Source organism: Leuciscus leuciscus, assembly GCF_965113295.1.
Source record: "Leuciscus leuciscus genome assembly, chromosome: 7".
Lineage (NCBI taxonomy): Eukaryota > Metazoa > Chordata > Actinopteri > Cypriniformes > Leuciscidae > Leuciscus > Leuciscus leuciscus.
In genome coordinates, this window is record NC_138731.1 from 29,610,371 (window position 1) to 29,616,906 (window position 6,536).

The 6,536-nt window shown below is 36.6% G+C and overlaps 1 protein-coding gene across 4 annotated transcripts in view; it reads right to left on the bottom strand.

The window, feature by feature from the left end:
• Window positions 1–5,920, bottom strand: part of ptpn4a (protein tyrosine phosphatase non-receptor type 4a) — a 50,454-nt gene extending 44,534 nt beyond the window's left edge. For 2 of the 4 annotated variants that reach the window (XR_014207780.1, XM_082176368.1), the window contains exon 1: window positions 5,524–5,916. The gene's annotated coding sequence lies outside the window, so the exon portion shown is untranslated. Of the gene's footprint in view, window positions 1–5,523 lie in introns of all 4 variants that reach the window. The other 2 variants (XM_082176369.1, XM_082176370.1) reach the window with 2 other exon arrangements.
• Between the last annotated feature and the right edge of the window lie 616 nt (window positions 5,921–6,536).

A 6,536-nucleotide genomic window follows, 5' to 3' on the forward strand; every position in this document is an offset into this window, starting at 1 on the left:
TGATACGATCGATCAAAACGCATCTTAATCAGTTGTAGCTCCAAAAATACAGAGGGTCGGGTCCAATATATGTTTAGTTAGATAGATAGCTTATGGTTCTTCTTATTTGAACAAATTCCTAATCTACAAGATTATTTTATTTTATTTCATAATTTTATTTTCGGCATATAGGCTAACTCATCATTTTGCAAAAGGCAGTCACTGAATAGTTATGTGCACACATCACAAGCATAATGTACATTTTTTGTAAAAATATTTCATGCACAAGTGGTCCAAACACAGGGAACAGGCTTGTGTAATAGAAGGGATAATACAGATGTAGGCTACAGATATAGACACACTCCCGAGCGGTGGAATTTTTCCAAACGACTCTTCCTCTTTCCGTCAAAACACAAGAACTTTACTCAATGCTTAAACATCTCATTGTCTCTTTGAGATGTGTCACGAGCCTTGCATTAAAAATGGAGGGGAAAAAGGAGGTCGTCTATTTTTGTCTGTCTGAGTTTAGTTGCAGACAGGCAAAAGCCAATGAAATGCAGTATAGGGAATCTCCACAGGTTTGATCATAAATTGTATCTTCTGGGGAAGAAGGGATATTTTGATAATACTTATTCTGTTTTGGATGTTTAATTTCTTTTAAGGTCAAGTTCAACTTAGTGCTTTATTGTATGGCTAAGATTTTTTGGTAACGCTTTAAAATAATGTTCTGTTTGTTAACATTAGTTACCTACAGTATATTAGTTAAATTAATGTTAATCTTAACATTTACTAAAACGTTATTAAAATTAAACATGTTAAGTAACATGAATATGAACAAGACAACAAGTTAATAAATACTGTTAAAAAATATACTGCTCACTGCTAGTTTAAGTATGTTAACAAATAAGACATTGTAAAAAGTTAATATGATTGTTTTTTAAAGGATTTTCACCATCATTACTCGAGTCTTCAGTCGCATGATCCTTCAGAAATCATTCTAATATATTGATTTTGTGCTCAAGAAACATTTATTATTATTCTCAATGTTTAAAAAAAATTAAACACTTGTTTTGCTTACTTTTTCAGGATTTTTTTTGATAAATACAAAGATCAACAACATTTATTTAAAATGGAAATATTTTGTAACATTATGTTTTTACTGTCACTTTTGGACAATTTACTGCACCCTTGCTGAATGAAAGTATTAATTTCTTTCAAAAACAAATTCTTACTTACCCCATACATTTAAATGGTAATTAGTGTAAATGTCAAATAAGTCTCAAAATAAGAAATTGTATTTCCTTTCCGGCACAGTGATAAAAAAAATTAAAAAAAAGGTAAAGTAAAAAGCTCCTTTCTATTTTGGAGCACTTACCACAAAAATGTGACACTCATTTCCTCAGGGCTGAGCGCGTGTTTGGTGACAGCATGAGGAAGCAACACTGAGATTTATAATTAACAAAATCTATGATGCGGATTTGAAAGAATATGCCATTTCATCAGAAAAACTGGGAAATGGAAATGATTGAATAAATCCTCCCTCACAAAAACAACACACAGCTAACAATAACAAGTACCGTTACCCTTGTAAAACACCTTTGAGTCTGCGACAGATGGGCTGCACACACAGCTGTGATTTGCTTCTGTCATATCTGCTGAAACGCATGCGATGTGTGGCTGGTGATCCGTTTGAGTGCCACATGAGCGGTCACCGCAACACCGCTGACAGAACACTCTCTATTCATGATACCGAGGCCAGTCATTCATCTCCAACCATCTCTGACAGGAAGTTTTCATTGGAAAGAACAAGCAGAGAAAATCTGTCAAAACAAGCCTGTATTTCCTGCAGGCTCATCTCTTTATGAATCAGATCTGAGATGAATATATTTGACCTGACAGTAGAAGGTGCAGTTGCTTAGATGAACTAATGATAATTCCTGATTGTCCAGTTAAATCTGATGGGTGTTTCTGTATTGCTATATCCAAATGTTTTCAGTCACTTTGACCCCTGGCGTATGTGGAGGTGCTCTAAACTTTGGTCCATTCAAAGCTCTCTTAAGATTTGCACTAAGTAGGACACCAAACCCTATAATAATTTCCACAAAGAACAACAGCGCTTCAAATTATCAAGAGAGTCAGACACTGAAATTCTCAGTTGGTGGTGAAAAGAAGCCCGTTACAGTCTCTCGCAGATCCGCTGATCAGCCTTGTGTTATCTTAGAGAGCACACCATCGTTTAAAAGTTTGTGGTAATATAAGCTGGTCTCGTTGTTAGTTGTTGTTTTTTTTAAAGAAATTAATCATTTGATTCAGTAAGAAATAGGAACACTTATCAAAAGTGACACAAAAGACTTCTACACAAAGCTAGAACGCAAAAAAATATATATATATTTAAAGTAAATAAATGCTGTTTTTTTAAGATTTCTATTAATCAAATAAGCATATTAGAAAGATTTCTGAAGGATCATGTGACACATTTTAATAATATTACCTTAATTTAAATGAATAAATGCTACTCCCATGAGGAAGCCCAGCGATTAATACAACAAGAGAACTGTGAAAAAGGAAGACCCTTCAGCTTGAAATGAAATATCAGCTCAGTCTGAGAGAGTACATGGTGTTAAGATCCCATGAAACATCTCCATAATAAGGTGCTTAACTTGGCAATGGGTTGCTCTCAGGAGGTCAGAATTTACACTGCAATGTGCTCGGTCAGGCAATGTGGTTTCCAATACTGAGATGGGCAGGTGCTGCCAGTTCCAACTGTCTGAACACCTGCCTCCTGTTACCCCCTCTTCAAAACTCCTCAATTCAGCTCCACATGGCCTTGGCTCAGGTGCACAGAAATGCCTGCCAGGGCCCTTGGTGCAGCCCTCGCGCCCCTAACAGCTGACACCCTGAAATCATCCGGACTACTCCTGCATAACATCCACTCAGCCCGACGGGATGTCATGTAATGTTCATGACCATTCATGAAGATATTTCTATTCTCTTTTGCAAATGGGGGTAGTATCTTTTTGTTTGTTCTTTACAATAAATCATTTTATTCAGAAAGGATGCCTTAAATTGATCACAAGTGACAGAAAAGTGACCTCTACTTAGTTAAAAAATATTTCTATTTCAAATAAATGCTATTCTTTTTGGTTACGCTTTATTTTAAGGTGACGTAGTTACATTGTACTTGCTCAAATAAGTACTGAGTAATGTTAATTACTTACTAGAGTTAATGTTAGGGTTTGGTTTAGGGTTAGTTACTTGTAATTATGCATATTATACTGTTATTACTATAGTAAGTACATGTAGTAACATGTAACTGTCACCTTTAAATAAAGTGTTACCTTTTTAACTTTATATTCATCAAAGAATCCTAAAATGTTTCACGGTTTACACACAAACATTTTTTAATTGGCACAACTGTTTTCAACATTAATAATTTGAAGAGTGCCAAATCAGCATATTAGAAAGGTTTCTGAGGGATCATGTGACACTGAACACCGGAAAAATTCAGCTTTGCCATCACAGGAATAAATTACATTTTAAATATATTCATATAGAAAACAGTTATTTTAAATTGTAACAATATTTCACTATTTTACTGTTTTTATGTATTTTCAATCAAATAAATGCAGCCTTGGTGAGCATAAGAGACTAAACATTTTAAATGTGTGTGTATACATACATCTACATATACACTCCTGGGCAAAAAATATTATTTAGTGGTCTTCTAATGGTTTTGGTCTCCCAGTTCGTTTGAGTTTAATGCGAGACCAAATATTCACTATATGGTTCAAATCTGGACACTGAACAGGCCAAACATGAGCCTGATGGACTTCTTCTCAAGCCACTTCTTGGTAGTCTTTCCAATTTGGGAAGCAACTTTGCCTTTGAAAGCAAGCCATTCTGCAATATTCTCCTGTACTCCAAAGCTTTAAATGAGTTTTCACAGTGAAGCAGCTCACCAATACTAGCTGCTAAAAAGGCTCCCCACACAATGACACAGTCTCTTCCTCCATGCTTCACTGTGGGAGAGACGCGTTTATTATTATATTCTAACCAGACGTTCGAAGACACCGCTCTGGAGCATCACCATGCAACATCACTTCCCAAATTCTGCCAAAAACTTCATTCTGTCTTTAATGGTTTTCTGAGAAAGAAAAAGTAGTGCATTTACTTTAATTTTGGTAATTTCCTGACCAATAGTTTGTGGTTAAGAAGACAATTAATAGCTTTGTGTATAGCCATTTTAGGCTTGGCCCCTTTTTTTTTTTCAAGAGTGTGTGTGCATTTTTACACACACACACTGCCCGGCCAACAAAAAAAAGTTGCTGTTTGGATTTAAATAGGCAAATGCTTAAGAGTATATGATTGGATCATTATTGCAGTGATTATTATGTTTCTATCATGTAATACGTTTGGCAACATTTTTTCTAACCCTAATTGATGGAGTGTGTAGCTTTTCATTTCTTAAACAACCATGTAGGAAGACACATCATGGCCTTATTCCATGATGACAATGTCAAGACTCATCAGGCTCAAATTGTGAAAGAATGGTTGGGAGGGAGCATGAAGAATAATTTTCACACATGAATTGGTACCTCTGAGTCCAAACCTTAAATTCCTTGAAAGTTTTTGGGATATGGTGGAGTAGACCTTACAGAGTGCTGGACTCTTTTATTGTCAATACAAGATCTTGACCATTAAAATAACATCACAACATTTATTTCCATCAAGGGGTGCATTCATTTTTGGTCAAGAAGATCTTGTATACACACACATAAGAAGTGAATTCATGTTGATTGGGACACATTTTTCCAAATCATCTCAATGTCCCAATCACCCTGACAATATATATAAACACACACACACACACACACACACACACACACACACACACACACACACACACACACACCTAATCGTGCCTTCATGAGGGAAGAATTCTGAACAACTGGTTTTCACCTGTCCATATGACGTCGTAATGATCGAGTCACATGCGCCTAGTCATAAACACTGTCAAAAACGATGACGTCATCGACATGTAGACATAAAATAACTCTGATTAAAAAAAATAAAAAAATAAAAAAATAAAGTGTGACCACACAAACACATCTTTTACTTAGAAATCACCAAATGTTTTCACCAATGACCGGGATCATCAATGTTTGGCTCTTAATGAGAGAAGTTAAAGAAGGATAATCCTCTCAAATAGAATTTATGATCATGTTCATCTCCCATCTGAGCACTATCGTGTTGGTTAAATACACCACAAGCTCCAACAAAATCCAATCTGCTTGTAATGTCTTCAGCTAAAGAAAAAGCTACTTGAACAGCTGAACCTTCTAACATTTGCAAATAAAACGCTAAAGAAGTATTCCTTGTATGTAATTATTTTCTTTTATAAAAGATAAAAGTATGATAGGCAGCGATAAATACCAAGACATTTGTTTTGTTCACTTCTTGTTGTTTTTGGTATATACAGGAAAGCAGGCAGCATTTTAGTAAAGAAATTCCCCAGTAACATCAAAGTGACATTCCGTTTCTTACCGTCATAAACTGCTCCAGGGGTGTCCAGTTTTATAAGTAAATGTGATTTCGTTCGAGACCCAAGGCAGAGGAGCGGAGAGCCCGCTCAGAGCAGAAGTAGCAGAAGCCTCATACTGACCCACTCCAGCCCAGCACACACACAACTCAACGAGCCTCCGCTTCCAATAATCCACATAAACTCAATCCTGTAAAGCCAGTCAGCGACGACACTTTGCAATCCAGTCAACGGACCACTAGGGCGGAGGAAGGGGTCTCGCAGGAGAATAAAAACGCATTTCACACTCCGGAGGTCGGCTCATCAGGATCGCTGACTTTTTTCTCAGTTGTGTCTCCGTTCACGGCGCTGTTACATTGTAGGAGCCGCAGAAGCAGCAAGCAGTGCCGAGTGTTACATTGTAACATGGCCCGACATCTCTCCGCAGCGCCACTAGCGGTCGGGGGTGGAATCACAACCTGGAGAGGCGGGGAATTTCCATTTAGACAGACAGACAGATAGGTAGAGCTTGTTTTTATCCACAGGCTTGTTTTATCCAGATATAGCGGGACAAACATTGATTGTGGACTCACTAACATCTCTTAACAAAAGTCTAGTGCAACGATTCTTTTGGCATCCAAGATCGCATATTCGAGGCACAGATAGTTTGTGGACAATAGTGGCATCATGTGGCCAAATCGCGTTAAAGCTCCTAGTTACGTTTTTACGTTTACGGATTTGATCCTGTTTTTGAGTCTCTTGTGTTTTTTGTAACACTTTATTCTACAGTGTAACTGAACACTTTATTTTACAGTGTAACTGTTACATTCTTTACATAATGTAGTTAATCATCAAAACTATAAGTTATGCATAATTACATGAACTAACCCTAAACTAAACCAAATCCTAATCTAACCCTAAAGTAAGTACATGTAGTTACTTAATATTACTCAGTACTTAAATGTATAATTACAGTGTAACAAAGACACCTTAAAATAAAGTGTAGCCTTTTCTTTAGTGCTGGGCAACGATTAATCGT